General features: G+C 39.9%; 1 protein-coding gene across 1 annotated transcript in view; it reads left to right on the forward strand.

Moving 5' to 3' along the window:
* Window positions 1–716: 716 nt before the first annotated feature.
* LOC124788693 (uncharacterized protein YMR317W-like) overlaps window positions 717–19,003 on the forward strand; it is a 355,090-nt gene continuing 336,803 nt past the window's right edge. Inside the window, exon 1 of the mRNA XM_047255974.1 lies at window positions 717–759. The gene's annotated coding sequence lies outside the window, so the exon portion shown is untranslated. The remainder of the gene's footprint in view (window positions 760–19,003) is intronic.

Consider the following 19,003-nt stretch of genomic DNA (forward strand, 5'->3'; position numbering starts at 1 on the left):
TGCAGGAACACGAAGCTGTGAGCAATATGTATATGGAAATAGCCCGTTGCGCAAGGTGCGTTTTGTTTCTAAATATTTTAGCGATAACAATCTCTTATAACGTGTTATTTTTATCAACTTGGCATCTAGTGGGTGAGGTCAGCGTAAAATTAATATGTTTTACAAAAAGATTTTGAGACCTGAAGATGACAGCATAGTGCTTTGAAACCGGTTGTCTTAGATAGAAAATACCTTGTGCGATCTTGACTGTTGAATGGTTTTTAACAATTAAACAGTTTGCCCTTGAGTTCTACCACAAAGATAAAATTCATTGAACATATCGATGATCAAGTTGCAAAGAAACAATTGTATTTTTATCATACAATTATGTATAAATATGCTGCCTACTCCTTCCAATGAATTGTAGAGCAATTTATAAAACATAAATTAGTTTTTAAGCCCATTGTCGTTTCCAGAACTTCATTAATTTAATGACATAATTAAATTTTGATAGAATTTCCCAATAACTACTTCTTGTTTTACTTTTCCATCAAATTAAAGGCCATCAATTTGCGAAACACTAGTTTCAAAAGTATTTAATTAAAGTGGAATGTCGGAAATATTACTGCAGCTTTGCAAGTATATACAGAGCAATGTGTGCTGATGAGCATTTAAAAAGAGCATGTTACGTAACTCACTGTTTGAAACAGGTGTTTCTTACATATTTCTCTTTTCTTTTCAGGGAAATGCAGACAGCTCCCATCGAGTTGTTCGTATAATGTAAGTAAACAATATTTTAGATATGTAATGACATTTTGCATGTTAAATGAAAATTAGAATTGCTATGCGTTAACGTTTATGGGCAATAGTGCTTTTTGGTCAGCAATACATACAGCGTAAAAGAGATTTTCTCTTTGTGGAACAAGGCAATTGATACAGTATCAGTTACTGAGTGACCCTTTACACGCTGTAGACTTTATAAGCCTCTCTTTAATTATTTAACGAGGTCATCATGAGCTCTGGGAATCGTCACAACAGACATGCCTATATAAACAAGAAATTAATTACTCCTTGACCTTTGATTAGGAATCATAGCAAACCTATTGTAATACATCAAACCCTTGCACATGAGAGCCAATACGAGATGACACAGTGGTTTGACATGGAAATTCAATTTGTAACGACGACTCAGTTTGTTTCCCAGTTCACCAACGACAATTTTCTATGATTTCTTAAAATCAATGAAGATGATTGTCGTGATAGTTGCTGCTACGTGGACGACTGGTTTCTTTCCTCAATTTTATGTTGTGTTCCATCTCCAAAAATGCAAGTGAAAGAGGAACAGGGAAACTGTAAATAATTACTAATATCAATGGTCCTCTGAATTATGTTTAATTATAAAGCTCTATTGAACTTGTCAGTAAGCTAATACAAAAGATCTCTGTACATAGCGTGCCAAAAACGAATGACCAATATTCAGGTATATGACACAAACACTCATTCGAAGCAGTAAAATTTTGAAAAAATGAGCTTCACAATGCATACCTTAAGAGCTTCGAGCATTTATTCGTCTCTGATATTGTGAATCAAAACACAGTTGCCACAATCCCTTTGTTTTTCGTTTCTTAAGTTGTGGTACCACTGTCGAAAACGAAACCAATATGTCTAGCAAACATGGGGTTTGATGTGGATACCTTAAGAACGATGAGCACTTGTTCAACAGTAGATACATGTTTCACAGTGGCAAAGATGAACAGGTGCTGGTAGCTCCTAAGGTATGTGCCTTAGAGCCCAAATTTACCGGACATTTTTACTGCGAATGATCGTTCCTATCATGTCACTCAATATTTACAGTTCTTTTGGGACACCCTGTATAACGGTGAGTAGAGTTAAAGGTATCAGACATGAAGAACCATTTTTGCATTTGACATATCAATCGGCAGACAAGTCTTGTGTATGACTTTGAGATAATTTTAACCTTTTACGTTGTAGGACGTCATACTCTTGACCTCCCATAATGTATATGTCTTAGTACGTTAGGTAAATTTTACCCGTTTTCGTATCTCAAAAAGTTTCTTAGTAATCCATGATCAACTGGAAATTACTTGGCATAACATTACAATTAAGAATTATTTCAGTAAAATGTAAACATAAAAACCAAATTGTTGAGTGATGTACTGAAAAGTTCCATTCCATTTCACTGCAACTGATAAGTGAATTGTAGACGACATAATTTGGAGCCACTGACAATTTTCCAAGCAATTTTTCTAAAAGTAACATATTACATATTATTAATTGGCAGATTAAAAACCAGCAGGGAATCACTTTAGTTCGTGGAAAACATTCTGGATATTCACTCTTAAAGGATGAGTTAATGTATATAGCTCAATCTTACTTTAAATACGGAAAAATTGTCATATTCTTCTAGTTTTACTAGTGTAAAACGTATTTACTTACCCTCATGTCGCATGATTTGTTTTTTTAATAAAAGAAACACGACGATTAAGAACTTAATAAAATTACGCTTTTTAAAGTGCTTCATTTCACATATCTGTCAACTTATCTAAGAGAATAATTTTGTGAACGGAGGAAGAAGAAGTGGTAGGGCTGTGTTCATAATGCACATCGTCTCTAATTTTCTAGTATATCTTGTGTTATTTTTTCTAACTGTATGTCCGAAAAGAACCTTCAAAACAAAACCCATTTCGGAAATATGACACTTTTAACCCTTCCACGAGCCATGGGAGATAAACTTCCTGTTAAATGTATTTCCTTACGTTATTTAAGGAAATATGTGTTACCAATTCTGTACGCACCTGGCATCTAGTTTATTCGGAAATATACCTTTCAGGACTGTGAGAAGTATATATCCCACCAAACAATGGTGTTTTAATGGTTATTGGGAAGTATGGTTGCCACCAAAGTAGTTTCTGGAAGGGGATTGGGAAGTATACTCACCACAAAATGAATTCCTCATTTCTGGTTCTTGGGAAAGATACTAACCTCCAAGTTAGTGGTATCTGAAAGCTTTTGGGGAAATCGTCTTACCACTTTTGTCTGTGTCTGTCATCTTACGTAATACACTACACCACAAGTATAAAAACTACTACAACAATAAGTTTGTGTTTGTTGTGGGATCACTGCTGTTGTCGGAACACACTGCTTCGCTTCCATAATGAACATAATTGTGACCTGTATCAGCTCGTACCTTTATTGCATCACAGAGTTTTAAGGATTGTTTTCACATTGGAATAAATAAACGTCAATATCGATAACAATTATTTTCTAAATAAAGTATAAGAAAATATAAAATAAAACGAAAAAAACTTCATTATTTTTTAAAGCGTAATGGTATTATCTAACAGCTCACAAAAGGAAAGTGAGAAATCCATTTACCTCCATAGTTTAAATGCCTCACAGAGGTGCTGTGGTGATATATGTACCACCATAGTTTTTGGTCCGAAACCACAAAAATTAAATTTTCGAAAAATATATACAGCCAGTTATTCACAATTCTGATAAGATAACAAACTAATTGGCTTCCTTGAGTTGCCACAAAAAATGTGCCCACGAAAATGTTATCAGAATGGTGACTAATACTTATTCTCTCGTAACCTCATGTAATAATTACCAATAGTTTGCAATGTTGAATGACTATTGCACAACTCACCATTCTCTGTAAATTGTTTCTTATTGCGTCTCACTTACAGGAGAAATGGAAAAATAGTGGGAGGTTGAATTTAATTTTATGCCTCAGTAGCAGTGCACGTCACCTAACGTGACCTTCAATCTGAAATCTGTCCAGTGTCATAATATCGGTCAGTTGTAGACCAGTACGGACAGTACCTATTCTTCACAGTTAAGGATTTGTTAACTGCAAATCCTCTGCGACATTAGATGGTAATTACAGCAGGGTAAAACTGTGTATCATCAAAGACACAAATTTCCCAGTTATTCCAAAGGTCTGTGTGTTTCCACTAAAAGCATATTTTCTTAGTAGAATGTACATACAATACTGTTTGTTTATGATACCTCCTTCATGAACAAAAAGATTGAAAAATCTATGTTTCATATACTGGGTGTCACTGACAGTTCTAGATAATATTTACCTCCTTGGGTAACTTTTCAAGTGCTGTTGGCTACAACTTTCCCACCTTTATTTGGTGCACCGTTATTTGCACCAATGGAAACTTGAGTGGGATGGGAAAAAGCCACCTTAATTAGATTGTCAGCAGTATGTCGGTCTGTGGTAGTAGCTGGCCACTGTTTCAGCAGAAAATATTGTACCGTGAATATGAAGTACATTTCTGCACAATACGTTCTAGGTATATCTCTAGGGACTATGACAATTCGTGAGGAATCTTCTCATTTCTTATGGAACCGCAATAGTTTGCTAGAAAGCGATATAGATGAGAGGGACATTTAAGCCAAATTCCTTGCATGAGGCATTCCCTAAATACAGACGGAGTCATAGCAACTGAAGTGTTTGTTTCACTTCAGAAAAGGTTGTTGTCATGTCAAGTCTGATGGACTGCAAGAGGGATATCGCCAAATCACAAACAGCTGGATGCACTAAATTGAAACACAGAAAATGAAGCACATGAGAACAGGCAGAAGTACCTGGATTCCACGCCAGCCACTGCCACATCTGCAATTTTCAACCTTCACAAAGACAGGGGATGTGGTTGCGCAGTTTCAGTCAGTCATTGGGTGGGATAGCAAATTTAGCGCCCCGAAGGAAAGCACGAATGAGGTGAGTAATAAAACTGTGAAGCTACAGACGTGAAGGAATTCTTGCAGGAAATTCAGACAGTGCAACAGTGACTGCATTATTCAGCCATTCAGTAAGCAGTATCAGAGGAAACAGAAAAGGCAGGGAGCTCAACTTCAGGAGGCATGACTACCTACTGTCGACTGCCTTCGGTCTTTCGGTGAGATGCTTACTTTCACTTCAATGTCTATCATCACTTTGTGACTATTTTCGCCCCATTCTGGATGGACGAATCGCTGAATTGCAGTACTTGGTTCATCAAGTATACCACAGAATTTTCGTTGTGTGACATCCTCAAAACGTTATATAGACACGGCTTCTGCAAGACAGTATCACAGTCGCTGCAAGGAGCGCCAACTGTTTTTACAGTGTGTCTGCCGGCGAGCCTCTAGTTGCCTGAATGATTAAGGTCGCCGATTAGCCAGTGCGGAATAAAGGTCGAACTGAACGAATAAGCTACGAAACACATAAGCTGCCAGTTGTTCACTCGGATCAATCCATCGCGTGAGCGTCGCACAAGCAGCACATTGCTCCGTACAAAACTGACTGCGCCATGTGGTGAGGTGACATGGTAAATCTCTCCCTATTATCCGAATAACTGATTGGCGTTCATTCTCAGTCTAATGGGCACTGAGGCTTGTACTTCTATTGACAACATTATAATAAATGTAAACGTTTCCTGTAATTAACCCTTTAAATATTGTTTCATTTGTGTATTAATTTCCACGAATTTCTCGAATTTACTACGCTATATTGTCAGTCATCCTAATTTTCAACATCCTTCTAGAGGCTAACACCATTTCCAAACTGCATAGATTCTCTTCAGTTCCGGTTTTTCCATCGCTTATTACGCACTCCCAAACAGTTCTTTATTCCAAACGTACATATTAAGGAATATTTCTTAAGCAAAGTAAGGCCAGTGTTCTATACTACACTCATGCTCATAAATTAAGGATAATTGCAGAATGTGGTGCCACACAACGTGGCACTACACAAAACTGGCGCTAAAAGCATAGGCACATAGGCACATAGGTAACATATACGACACAGATCTGTAAGTCCATGGTATTCGTGATACGTTGAGAAAACCGTCCCGAAACACATATGCTACAAAACGCCACTGTTTCCTGTGCATGTACCTCGACATCAGTATGGGATATGATCACCATGTACACGTACACAGGCTGCACAGTCTGGATCATGTGGTCGAGCAGCTGCTGGGTATAGCCCCCCATTCTTGCACCAGTGCCTGTCGGAGCTCCTGAAGTGTCCTAGGGGTTTGAAGACGTGCAGCGATACGTCGACCGAGAGCATCCCAGATGTGCTCGACGGGGTTTAGGTCTGGAGAATAGGCAGGCCCCTCCATTCGCCTGATATCTTCTGTTTCAAGGTACTCCTCCACGATGGCAGCTCGGTGCGGCCGTGGAGGAAGGTGGGACCCACTACACCCCTGAAAAGGTGGACATACTAGTGCAAAATAACGTCCTGACAGACCTGACCTGATTTCCTTTGTCAAAGACGTGCACGGGTCTACGTGCACCAATCATAACCCCACCCCACACCATCAAACCACGACTTCCATACAGGTTCCTTTCAAGGACATTAAGGGGTTGGTATCTGATTCCTGGTTCACGCCAGATGAAAACCCGTCGAAAATCACTGTTCAGGCTATAGCTGGACTCGTCGGTGAACATAACCTGGGACCACTGTTCCAAAGACCCTGTACTATGTTCTTGACACCAGGCTTTACGGGCTCTCCTGTGACCAGGGGTCAGTGAAATGCACCTTGCAGGTCTCCGGGCGAATAAACCATGTCTGTTCAGTCGACTGTAGACTGTGTGTCTGGAGACAACTGTTCCAGTGATTGTGGTAAGGTCCCGAGCAAGGCTACCTGCAGTTCTACGTGGCCGTCTGCGGGCACTCATAGTGAGATATCGACCTTCTTGTGGTGTTGTACACATGTGTCAGCATTATCCTTAATTTATGAGCATAAGTGTAGTAAATTTCCTTTGGACAGTAATGCCTCTTTAATTTAGTTGCCTTTTAATGATATCGTTGTCTCCTGCGTCATGCGTTATTTTGGTTCCAACATAGCAGAATTCCTTCACTTCATGTGCTTCATGGTCCCCTATTTTGATGTTAAGTTTGTACTTGATCTCATTTCTGTTACTCCTCGTCACTCTTGTCTGTATTCGGTTTACTCTCAGTCCATTGTATGTGATCATTAGACCCTTAATTCCGTTGAAAAAGTCCTGCAGTGCTTCCGCACTTTCACTGAAGATACCAGTGTCATCAGTGAATCTTATCATTGACATCGATTAACCTCTAAAATTAATCCCAGTCCTGAAATTTTCTGTTATTTCCATTATAGCATGGTGATTTAACAATAGGAACGAAAGAGTACGTCCCTGACTTGAATTATTTCTAATCTGAGAGATTTGTTCTTCGTCTTCCATTGCTGTTTTTCATTCTTAGGTATTGCACATAATGTACATCAGTCACCTTTCTTTCAGACGTACACCAAGTACCATGAGAATTCAAGTATCTAGCACAATTTCAAGTTATCGAACATTTTTTCTATATCTATAAATCTTATCAATGTGTCTCGTTTCAATTATCAAATTCAATCATAACTCCGTCTGTGCTGCTTTCACCTTTTTTCTTATTTTTATTTTTTTATTTTTTATTTCTTTTATCAGTCTACAGACTGGTTTGATGCGGCCCGCCACGAATTCCTTTCCTGTGCTAACCTCTTCATCTCAGAGCAGCACTTGCAACCTACGTCCTCAATTATTTGCTTGACGTATTCCAATCTCTGTCTTCCTCTACAGTTTTTGCCCTCTACAGCTCCCTTTAGTACCATGGAAGTCATTCCCTCATGTCTTAGCAGATGTCCTATCATCCTGTCCCTTCTCCTTATCAGTGTTTTCCACATTCTCCTTTCCTCTCCGATTCTGCGCAGAACCTCCTCATTATTTACCTTATCAGTCCACCTAATTTTCAACATTCGTCTATAGCACCACATCTCAAATGCTTCGATTCTCTTCTGTTCCGGTTTTCCCACAGTCCATGTTTCACTACCATACAATGCTGTACTCCAGACGTACATCCTCAGAAATTTCTTCCTCAAATTAAGGCCGGTATTTGATATTAGTAGACTTCTCTTGGCCAGAAATGCCTTTTTTGCCATAGCGAGTCTGCTTTTGATGTCTTCCTTACTTCGTCCGTCATTGGTTATTTTACTGCCTAGGTAGCAGAATTCCTTAACTTCATTGACTTCGTAACCATCAACCCTGATGTTAAGTTCGTCGCTGTCCTCATTTCTACTACTTCTCATTACCTTCGTCTTTCTCTGATTTACTCTCAAACCATACTGTGTACTCATTAGACTGTTCATTCCGTTCAGCAGATCATTTAATTCTTCTTCACTTTCACTCAGGATAGCAATGTCATCAGCGAATCGTATTATTTATAACCTTTCACCTTGTATTTTAATTCCACTCCTGAACCTTCCTTTTATTTCCATCATTGCTTCCTCGATGTACAGATTGAAAAGTAGGGGCGAAAGGCTACAGCCTTGTCTTACACCCTTCTTAATACGAGCAATTCGTTCTTGATCGTCCACTCTTATTATTCCCTCTTGGTAATTGTACATATTGTGTATGACCCGTCTCTCCCTATAGCTTACCCCTACTTTTTTCAGAATCTCGAACAGCTTGCACCATTTAATATTGTCGAACGCTTTTTCCAGGTCGACAAATCCTATGAAAGTGTCTTGATTTTTCTTTAGCCTTGCTTCCATTATTAGCCGTAACGTCAGAATTCCCTCTCTCGTCCCTTTACTTTTCCTAAAGCCAAACTGATCGTCACCTAGCGCATTCTCAATTTTCTTTTCCATTCTTCTGTGGTCTAGGAGTAGCGTCTTTGATTCAAATTCAAAACGTCTTCGGTCCCGGGTTCGATCCCCGCCACTGCCTAAATTTTGATAAATAATCAGCATTGGCGGCCGAAGACTTCCGGCATAAGAAGTCAGCCTCATTCTGCCAACGGCCTTGTCAAAGAGGGCGGAGGAGCGGATAGAGGTTCAGGGCACTCTCTTGTCCTAGGGGTAACTCCAAAATCACTTTTTCCATTCTATGTACATTATTCGTGTCACCAACTAGGCGTTATTAGACGTTAAGCTGATTCTCCAGTTGTTCTTACACATTAACCACGGCTGTCTTCCATACCTTAAGACTCACAGTTTCTATCAACCAAACCGAATGGTAGTCTGCTGTCAATTTCTGCAGTGATTTATTTCAGTAATTTCAATCCCTTTGGAATAATGCATCAGTGACATTCGTTTTACAGAACTTTTATAGACTTGCTTAATGTGACTGAGCCCTTCAGAAAAACTGATCCTAGAAGATACTCCACTCATTTTAAGTTTTCATAAAGTAGAAAGATACTTAGTCAGCTGGCAGTATAATTAATATGGTTGGAGACGATGAAACACATTTCAACGAAGAAATAAACTGCTGGACATTAAAATTGCTACACCACGAAGATAACGTGCTACAGACGCGAAATTTAACCGACAGGAAAAAGATGCTGTGATATGCAAATGATTAGCTTTTCAGACAGCTGTACCTGTACACGCCATCCAAGCTGTGTTTGACTCAATGCACAGGCGTATAAACGTCGTTATTACGGCCAGAGGTGGTTGCTGAGGATACTGATATCTCAGTATCTATGCACCCAAAACGCGTGAAAATGTAATCACATGTCAGTTCTAGTATAATATATTTGTCCAATGAATACCCGTTTATCGTCTGCATTTCTTCTTGCTGTAGCAATTTTTAAGGCCAGTAGTGTAGACGTTGCGTCCAGTCGACGTCTTAGTCATTAGAAATACAGAAAAATACATAGTGGAGAACGATGAGGAAGAAAATCTGCGGTGTCTTAAAGTCAAATAAGTTAATAAAAACGACAGAAAGACTGTATCTGTATCACGGGACGGAGTGTATGACTAATGTGGCATCATGCTCGTTTGTTACCGTATGGTAGACTCATTAACATGACACTGTTGTTGGTTACAAAGGGAAATGTCATTGTTTTAACGGTAGAGACATAGCCACTTACGAAAGTCATTGTTTTAACGGTAGAGACATAGCCACTTACGATTAAAGTTGGTTTATAACATACAGAAAAGCCTACATTGACAGATCTGTCATGGTTCTTACGCTTTTGTTTGTTGTTCCAGGACATGTTCCACGCTTATTAACCGTTGTGGAAATGTTAGACAAATCAAAAAAAAAGGCACTGTGGAAACGATGGGCATCATCCACTTTATTTGACTGTTTATTAGTTCCATGTTATAATGAAATCACTGATGACAATCTACTGCAATTTTCTGGTCCCGTCGTGTCTTTCACGATCCATATTTCGAATTACACCCTGAACTTACAGTGCGATAATTTATTTCTTCCGACTGAGAGAAGCGAGAGGCGTTTAAAGTTCTACGTAACAAGGTTTCTTTCAGTTGACTAGTAAAGACTTCGGAATCCGAGTAAATGACCTTCCTCTCTTGTCTGCACAGCATCTTGTTGTTGAACCACGCGCCGGTCATAAAACGCCACGCACAAACAAGCCGGCGCCAGGCCGCAAGAAGCGGTCCCGGAGGCGGGCGATGGAACACGTGCTGCGCGCTGCGCCGGTTGCCGACCCTGCAGGCGCCGCTCCACCTGTGGCACCCGGGCTATCGACTCAGTAGGACTCCGTATCGTTAAGCCCTCAGCATACTCACGGTTCTTCTGCAGGCGATAGCGTAGTTCAGGGCTTAGTACATCAGCCCTGGAATCGTAGGCCCAATTAGGTTAAAGCGAGCCCATTACAGTTCTCAACAAGGATGTTGATCGAGACATTTTACGCTACAACTACCCCGATGATCATCGAAACTGCGACTCCATTATGCTAGCATGCAACAAACATCAAATTGGTAACAAACAACACGATTGCATATGTATGTTAACAGCATTTTGTCGCAAACACACAAAGACGTAAGAGTAACGCTACAATATGTGACCTGCAAAACAAATCTGCACAAAAGAGCATAGTGGGCACCTGGAGTCGAATTGGGCTGTTGATATCAGTAGCAAATAATAATTCACATTATGGCTGGAGTGCGTGCTATGAGTTTTGATAACACTATAGTTCGCAGCAACTGAATATTTGATCGGTCGACGAAACGCTTTGCATTGAAATGTTATCAAAACTCAGCTGTATACCCAAAAGCACACCATTAATAGCCATTGAACACTGGTGGCTTCTGAAAATACCACGTTATTTGTCGTCGAAGAAGGAGAAACGTCTGCTAATTGCACCCAGATCAGTGTGTGACTAGAAAAAAATACTGTCCTGTATTGTAATCGGGACTTCAGTCTACTGACTAATACTACACTCGCATGAAGAGATGCGAAATAGTCTGTTTCAAGCAGTTTCTGCCGTTTTATACAACTTTTTTTGTTCTTAGACAACAGATTGTATTTTGTGCAGCAGCGACATGGGGTAGCTGCGCTGTCTCGGGCGCCTTGCCACGGTTCGCGCCACTTCCCTCGTCAGAGGTTCGAGTCCCTTGGGCATGGACGTGTGTGTTGTCGATAGCATAAGTTAGTTTCAGTTAGATTAAGTAGTGTGCAAGCCGACGAACCGATGACCTGAGCAGTTTGGTTCCATAGGAAACTTCCATCACAAATTTTGTGCAGAATTTGTACATATTTTTATGTTCAACGCATTTAAGCACTGTATCGTTTATTAAGGCAATTTACAATCTTCCTGCTTCATGGCATATCTAGTACAGCAAATCTTTCTTTGTTTCAAGGGAAGTAATTCCTTTATTGACGCTTTTTGCCATTCTAGGGCAGCTTATTAAAATTTTTCTATGATATCTCAGAAGGGCGAAACGCGACAGTAATGTTATTGTTTCCCAAACGACCAAAACGGTTCTTCCTTCGGATTTGCCGCTGTTTGGTACATATTTTTATTTTTTCAGGTATAGAGCTGTTTCATGCATAAAACCTAAATCTTTAGCACTATCTGTATGACTTGTGGAGAGTGAAGTCCTACCTCGATGGTTGTGCACCGTTTTGCGCCTTAAAGAAGAAGTTCTTTCATCTTCTAACTGTCTCGAAAATGGAAATTTTTATTAGTTTCCAGTAGCTTCTGTTTCAAAATTTATTTAACTTGTAATTGGTTTTTGATAATACCTCTGCTTATCTTTATTTCACTTTCTGATTATTGGTCATTAGTATTACAATAATGTAACAGAGGGCTAAGTTCCATACTGACAAGATTTTCTGAATTGCAACGCTTACGATATTTTTTTGTTGGTAAATGGCCATTTTGTGTTTAGAAACATTATCTCCACATTATGAAAAACCTAATTTTTCCAGAGCACTTTCGGTAATTTCAGAAAGAGCCTGCAGAACATAAAAAGTCATACCATCACTTAAGAATTGAATAAAAGAATGTATTAGAAATCTATTACAGTTCTGGCTAAGGCGAAAGTCTGTCGGTATTTGACAGCTGCAGCCTATTGGGGCTATGGGGTATCGTTCCTGCGTGTTGTTACTCGCTTTGATTAAGGTCCCGTAACTTTCATGAGAATGTGGAACCAAAAATTTCTGGATAGATGTCCTCAACGTCATACAGGTTATCAACGACCGCGCGCGACTAACGCGAGAGATAACGGACTCGTAATTCGCCCGGCTGTTCACGACAGCGCAACTACCGTAAGGGAACAAGGTTGTTAGCGTCAAGGCACATATCCAAAAGAGTAGTGCAACGGCATCCGAGACACTACACATTGTCACCACGCCAGCTCTGATGGATGAAAACACATTTCTGCATAGTGCTGGATTTTTCGCTGCGGAAATAGGCTGTAAATAATAACACCAGTCTCTAATCCACCAGGCAATAGGGACCGGTGAATTACGCTTGCTGGCATCTGAGCTTTCATCAAATAAAAAATCATTATTTAGTAGCGGTTCATGGCAGTAAAAAAAAAAAAAGAAAGAAAGAAAAGAAAAAATACTTGAATGAAATTATTTAAGCGAAGTTTCTGAGAAACTTCTGTGTATTTTAAGTTCTTTTGATAGTGTCAACTGAAGTAAAACGTTCTAAAGCTAACCCTTTTGACTCAGTAGCTAGGATTATTCAGAATCATAAATTCTGCTAGAACTCCATGCATTACATTCACCATTATCATCAAACATCGGCCAGCTTAGTAATAGACATGCTAGCTTATATACTGAAAAGTATAATGTTCCGTTGGCCACTCGTGATTTTGTTACACGATGCACACAAAGAATTGCAAATAAAGATAATTCACAGTTGCTAACACCAGTCTAACTAGCCTTTCATTAATCCTGCACGAAAAAAAAGAATGGCCCTAAGCACTATGGGACTTAACTTCTGAGGTGATCAGTCCCCTAGAAATTAGAACTACTTAAACCTAACTAACCTAAGGACATCACACACACCCTTGCCCGAGGCAGGATTCGAACCTGCGACCGTAGCGGTCTCGCGGTTCCAGATTGTGGCACCTGGAACCACTCAGCCACTCCAGCAGGCTCCTGCACGAAAAATTTATTTCATGAAATGGTAACTTAGTATTATCACAGTCCTATTCGCGGTAAGGAAGATGTTCCAAATATATTCTGATCTGAGGCTCGCACACTCCGGCACACCACAAGCGGTGGTTACACGTTAAGGGTGCAGCTGTCTACGCCTCTCGCTGCCATGTCAGGGGCTGCTCACTTCCGCTGACTGCTGCACTCTATAACCACCGCTTGAAGGGGTATTTCTTCCGCCACTCTATGCTGATAGCATTCGGTCTCCAATAACCTGCTCGAAAAGCACTCGAATGACAAAAAGTCTCAAATGTCTTTCTCAATTATGATCACATTTAAATAGCAATTTTTGCAATAATACAGAAAAGTTTTCTGAACATACTGAAGCAACTGTTTTGATTTTTTTGAATGATTTGTTTAGATAGCTATCCTTGCAGTGGTAATTACAAAGATTATAATTTCAATGATATTGTAGCGCAATCCTTAACTGCACTAAAGGTAAGAGTGTGTGGCCCAGAGGACGGAAAGTAGGGAGGGGGGATCTTACTCTCTCACGGCGCTGCGGACTGTGTTCCACACTGGATCATACGAATAAAGTGTAGAATGTGCTTTTATTCTCCAAACTTCAAAGAACATTCTCAGCTTGAATAGTCACTTCTTTCACCACGACCCTATGATGCTGCTTCCTTTGATGTCTTAGCAGAGACATCATGTAAGTGATACAAAATGATGTAAATGATTCTATGGTGCCTGACGATGATCGGTTGATTGGTACTGGTAATGATGAAATTTTATTTCTTTAGAGCACTTCACAGACAATACACTCGAGGGCATGCTGGAAATAAATGCCTCCGAATTTTTCAAGTGAAAACTTTCAAAACTTCTTTAAATAAAATAAGCTTTATCAACATTTGACGTCTTTGTGCTTTCTGTCTACATATTGATTTCTCACCATAGTTACTTTGGCCACGAAAAAATATCTCCCACCGTGAGATCATCTTGTTAACAACGTCACTGTAGAATGTTTGTTGAGAGAGCCACCATCTTACCTCTGCTTGCACCACTACGCTTCTACCAAAGTGAAGTCTTTGAAGGCGTTCTTAAGTTCTAGTAAGAGAAGAAATTACATGCGGCGGAGTAGGAACTGTATGGAGGGTGATCAACAACAGTGAACCCAAGGCTTCGGTTTGCCGCTGTTGTCGCAGCGCTCGTGTGTGACCTTGTATTGTGTTCCACGTGTGGACGAACTCTTCGAATTCGACATACGATTACATACATCATGATGTTACTTGTGTACCGTCACAGCCATGTTACAGGCTACAATTTGGAGCCATCTAGTGGCAGAAGGCTGCAAATATGTGGACACGAAGAACAAAGATGTAGAATGTTAACAGCGATTATTTTATTAAAATATATCTTAAGTATTTTAAGTAAAAATTTGGAGGCATTATTTTTCAGCACTCTCTCGTACGATTCTGTACATTTATTTGCCTATCTCTACAGGATTCTCTCTAGTTAGCACCATATAAGACTTACTTGCTATAAGCTCTTATTTGAGGCATCCGCTGAGCAGCCCATTTCACACAGAAGAATCGTGAAAACATACCGTCTTTTGACCTTTGGACAAACTCACATGTGAACGACGTAGTAATAAGCATCCCCGGTGTGGAGAAATAACTGAAAGATTTGAAAGCAAATAATTCACAAGGTCTAGATGGAATTCTAATTCGGTTTCACAGAGATTACTCTACGGCATTGGCCCCTTACCTAGCCTGCATTTAACATGAATCTCTCGCCCAGCACAAAGTTCCAAGTGACTGGGAAAAATCACAATGGACTTCAGTATATAATAAAAGAAGGAACCCAAAAAATTACAGACTAATATCCGTAACTTTTGTTCGCTGCGGAATCCCTGAATATATTAAACTTACTTGAGATTGAGAAGCTTATGTCAACGAATCAGCAAGGGTTTAGAAAACATTGCTCGTGTGAAACTCAGCTTGCCCTTTTCTCGTATGACATACTGCGAACTATGGATGAAGGGCACCAGGCACAATCTATATTCGTGTACGGTGCCCTTTGCAGGCTGTTAATGAAGATATGAACATATGGAATGAGTTCACAGATATGTGAGTGGCTCGAAGACTCCTTAAGTAATAGAACCAAGTATCTTCTCGATTCCAAGTGTACGTATCATCTGGAGTGCCTCTAGGAAGTATGATAGGAGGGCTGTTGTTCTCTATATAAATAAATGATTTGACAGACAGGGTGGGCCTCAATCTGCGGTTGTTTACTGCTGATATCGTGGTGTACGGTAAGGTATCTAAGTTGACTGACTGTAGGAAGTTACAAAACAACTTAGTTAAATTTCCAGTTGATGTGATGACTGGCAGTTAGATCTAAGTATGGAAAAATGTAAGTTAATGCAAACGAATTGGAAGAACAATCTTGTATTGTTCGGATGTACTAATGCTACCGCTCTGCTTAACACAGTCAAGTCGTTTAAATATCTGGGCGTAACTTTGCAAAGCGATATGAAATGGAACTAGCGTGTAATAAGTGCGATAGAGAAGGCCTACTTCGGTTTATTGGGGCAATTGTAGGAAGAGTGGCCATCCATAATGGAGACTACATATAGGACGCTGGTGCGACCTATTTTTGAGTACTGCTCGAGAGTTTGGGAACCGCACTAGGTCGAATTGAAAGAAGACATCTAAGCAATTCACAGGCAGGCTACTAGAGTGAACCAGCATTTGAAACTGACTGCCCAACGATTCTACTCCCGCCAACATACACTGTGCGTAAGAACCACGAAGATAAGATACGAGAAATTAAGATTCTTACGGAGGCATATAGACAGTCGTTTAGAACTCGGTCTGTTTGCGAATGGGGAAGGAAAGGGAATGACTAGTGGAATGGTTGCTCTTGGACTATCAATGTCGATGTAGACGTAGATATACGTTCCACAAATAATCAAAGATGTTAAGAAATAGCAATGGTAAGAAGGACGCCAACTAGTAATGATGGAAACGATGTGTAATTGCTAAGTGTTGTCATTTGTTAACGGATATAATAAAGACCTAAAGCATGGATTACAAGACGTACAGCCGCATATACATGTACTTTATTTTCACAACAACGAAAGTCCTAATATGAAACCAGGTTGGTAGGTACTCAGAGAGCGCACAGGATAAGGTTAACATTGTGGATGGGGCCGTAAATAGTTACTGTTAGTTGCACAATCAAACACACAACTTTATTTTTCTAAGAGTCACTCATTTACACATTGTTTTGAAAGATCACAATTAGACAATACGGCTAAAGGCCTACTTAAAGAACCTGAGATAGTTTCTGGGCTGAAAGCCCAAAGCCACACCAGAAACAAGAACGGTGAATGGCTTAGCTTATAAGACAAAAGCAATTAAAAACAGAAGGTAAAGAATCATTCTTCTTTAAAGAAACACGCAATTGAAAACAATTAGCGGCTGAAGGCCTACACTACACATCTGAAGGACAACTATAACTAACACACATTAATAAACAATTTTTTCAACCAAGAAATTTCTTTTTAAACTTACAACAGAATGGCCAAAAGCCTAATCAAATAAATAACAACTTACAGCACGGATGAATGACACAAGCAAATTTGAAGCAACAGCCAAAGGCCTAAACAACAAGTCAGCAAACAATTTAAATTAAACTCCTTCCTTCTGATAAAAATTTGCCTCTAAAGTATACATACAGCTGAAGGCCTTATGAAAAGGGGTTCACATAAATCCTTGGCTGAAGGCCACACGTAACACATCAAACAATTAACGGATTAGGACCTGGACTACAAACAATTTCCAATTGAAATAATAAAATCAATCTTCAAAATTTTAATTTAACATGGCTGATGGCCTTTATGTAAAATTAAAAAAAAAAAAAGAAACTGAATTAATACACGGCCGGAGGCCTCGCGTTATACTTCAAACTTAAATCAAAATCACGATCTAAAACAAATTGAACAAGTGGTACTCAGAAGTGTTCCAGGTTTCGGCCTGAGAAGGTAGTTCAACCGTAAGATGAGGTGAGACAGGCGGCCAAGTGTTGAAGTTAAGTAATCGGATGGCAATCCAAACTAGGGACGGCCCAAGGACAGACCAACAATTTAACCAAGTCCTTTCAGTCCGGCCAATGGCACAACGATGGAAAATATCGGCCGAGGACGACAATACGAACAGCATGACGTCTTCAGAAATTGGCGTTTAAAAACAGCCAAGGAAACCATAACCACTCTAAGCTAATATGAAGCAAACAACTTAAAAAGCTGTTGAGCTACACACCGTGCTGGACAGCATCAACAAGATGAGGAAAGGCTCACTGCCGGAAAAGTATGCTAACGACCAGGGCAGGTAACTGGAGCGTTAACGGCCATAGGGCAGAAAATACCGGTGTGGCACTTCACTGGTAATTAACAATCAATTTAATTGTTAATCACAATATAGGAATATGGCAGCAAGATTTCGCCGACCCCAACACATCATACATTGCTGCTAGCTCGAATGGCCCAGGGAGCAACAACCCACAAATGAACGAAGAGATATCACAATAGTTGAGGCTTCATAACAGGTTGACTATCACTCAACCTCAGCGTCCAGGTTCTGTGGGCAACGAACTTAGTCATCTCGCAGCTAGCGCCTCATGATTCAACAGCGCGTGCTCGCCGCCAGCGGCCCCGGACTGGCCATGCGCTGCAACCCTTAGGCAATACACAAATCAGCACGAAAGGTGAAACTAATTCGCCAAAATACGTAAGAAGATAGTAGTTTTGCAGTGCTTTTTGAACGTACAACCTTCTATTGGCATATATATATTAGTCAGGAATATTTCTCTTACTTATTGCGTGCCTTTCCCGTAGCTTTATGCCGTTATTCTCTCGCAACTCTGATGTATACACTGATCCTCTCATCACGAAGAATTGCGATAGGATTACTCTTCCTGTCACAGAGAAATGCAGTCAGCTATAATCACCATTACAATCAAAATTAAGTGGCAATTATGCCACTTATTACTCACTAAAATCGTACGAAAGACGTAAGCTTACTCATTGATTTAGTAATATCACCTCTACGTCAGTTTCCTTTGATCCATGGGAGACGGTATAAAGTTGTGTCATTTACCATCCAACCAGGCAGAACCTACCGCAAACCAACATCGGAAAGAAGGGTCCTGTAATTTCATTGTCACAGTGCACGTCAGCTGCTACTTTGAGTCGTCATAGTGAGGTCAGTGGTGCCTGATGCGCATGCGTAATGTTTGGTGTTTTGTTTTTCGCTGAAGCTTTCGATCAATGAATAACTGAAGACCTGAACACCGAAATTATGACTGAAAATATGGCGTTTTTTGGGGTAGCGTACTGTAGTTCCTGAAGCTACTTGACACATAGGTGGGTAACATTGTAATGAATAATGGTAGTGAGCCTGCAACGCTAGTTAAAGAGTAACAAACACAGAGGGTATGTAAAATAAAGAGACCTCACTTTTTTAGAAGATATGTGGTGATAGTTTTTAGGACAATCAGAAGCGGAATTAAAATCTCTTGCACCATGTTGCTTCGGAGGGTAACGATTATAAGGTGATCTACAGTCTGTTCAAAAATGTGT

This window comes from Schistocerca piceifrons, chromosome 3, assembly GCF_021461385.2.
Source record: "Schistocerca piceifrons isolate TAMUIC-IGC-003096 chromosome 3, iqSchPice1.1, whole genome shotgun sequence".
Taxonomy (NCBI): domain Eukaryota; kingdom Metazoa; phylum Arthropoda; class Insecta; order Orthoptera; family Acrididae; genus Schistocerca; species Schistocerca piceifrons.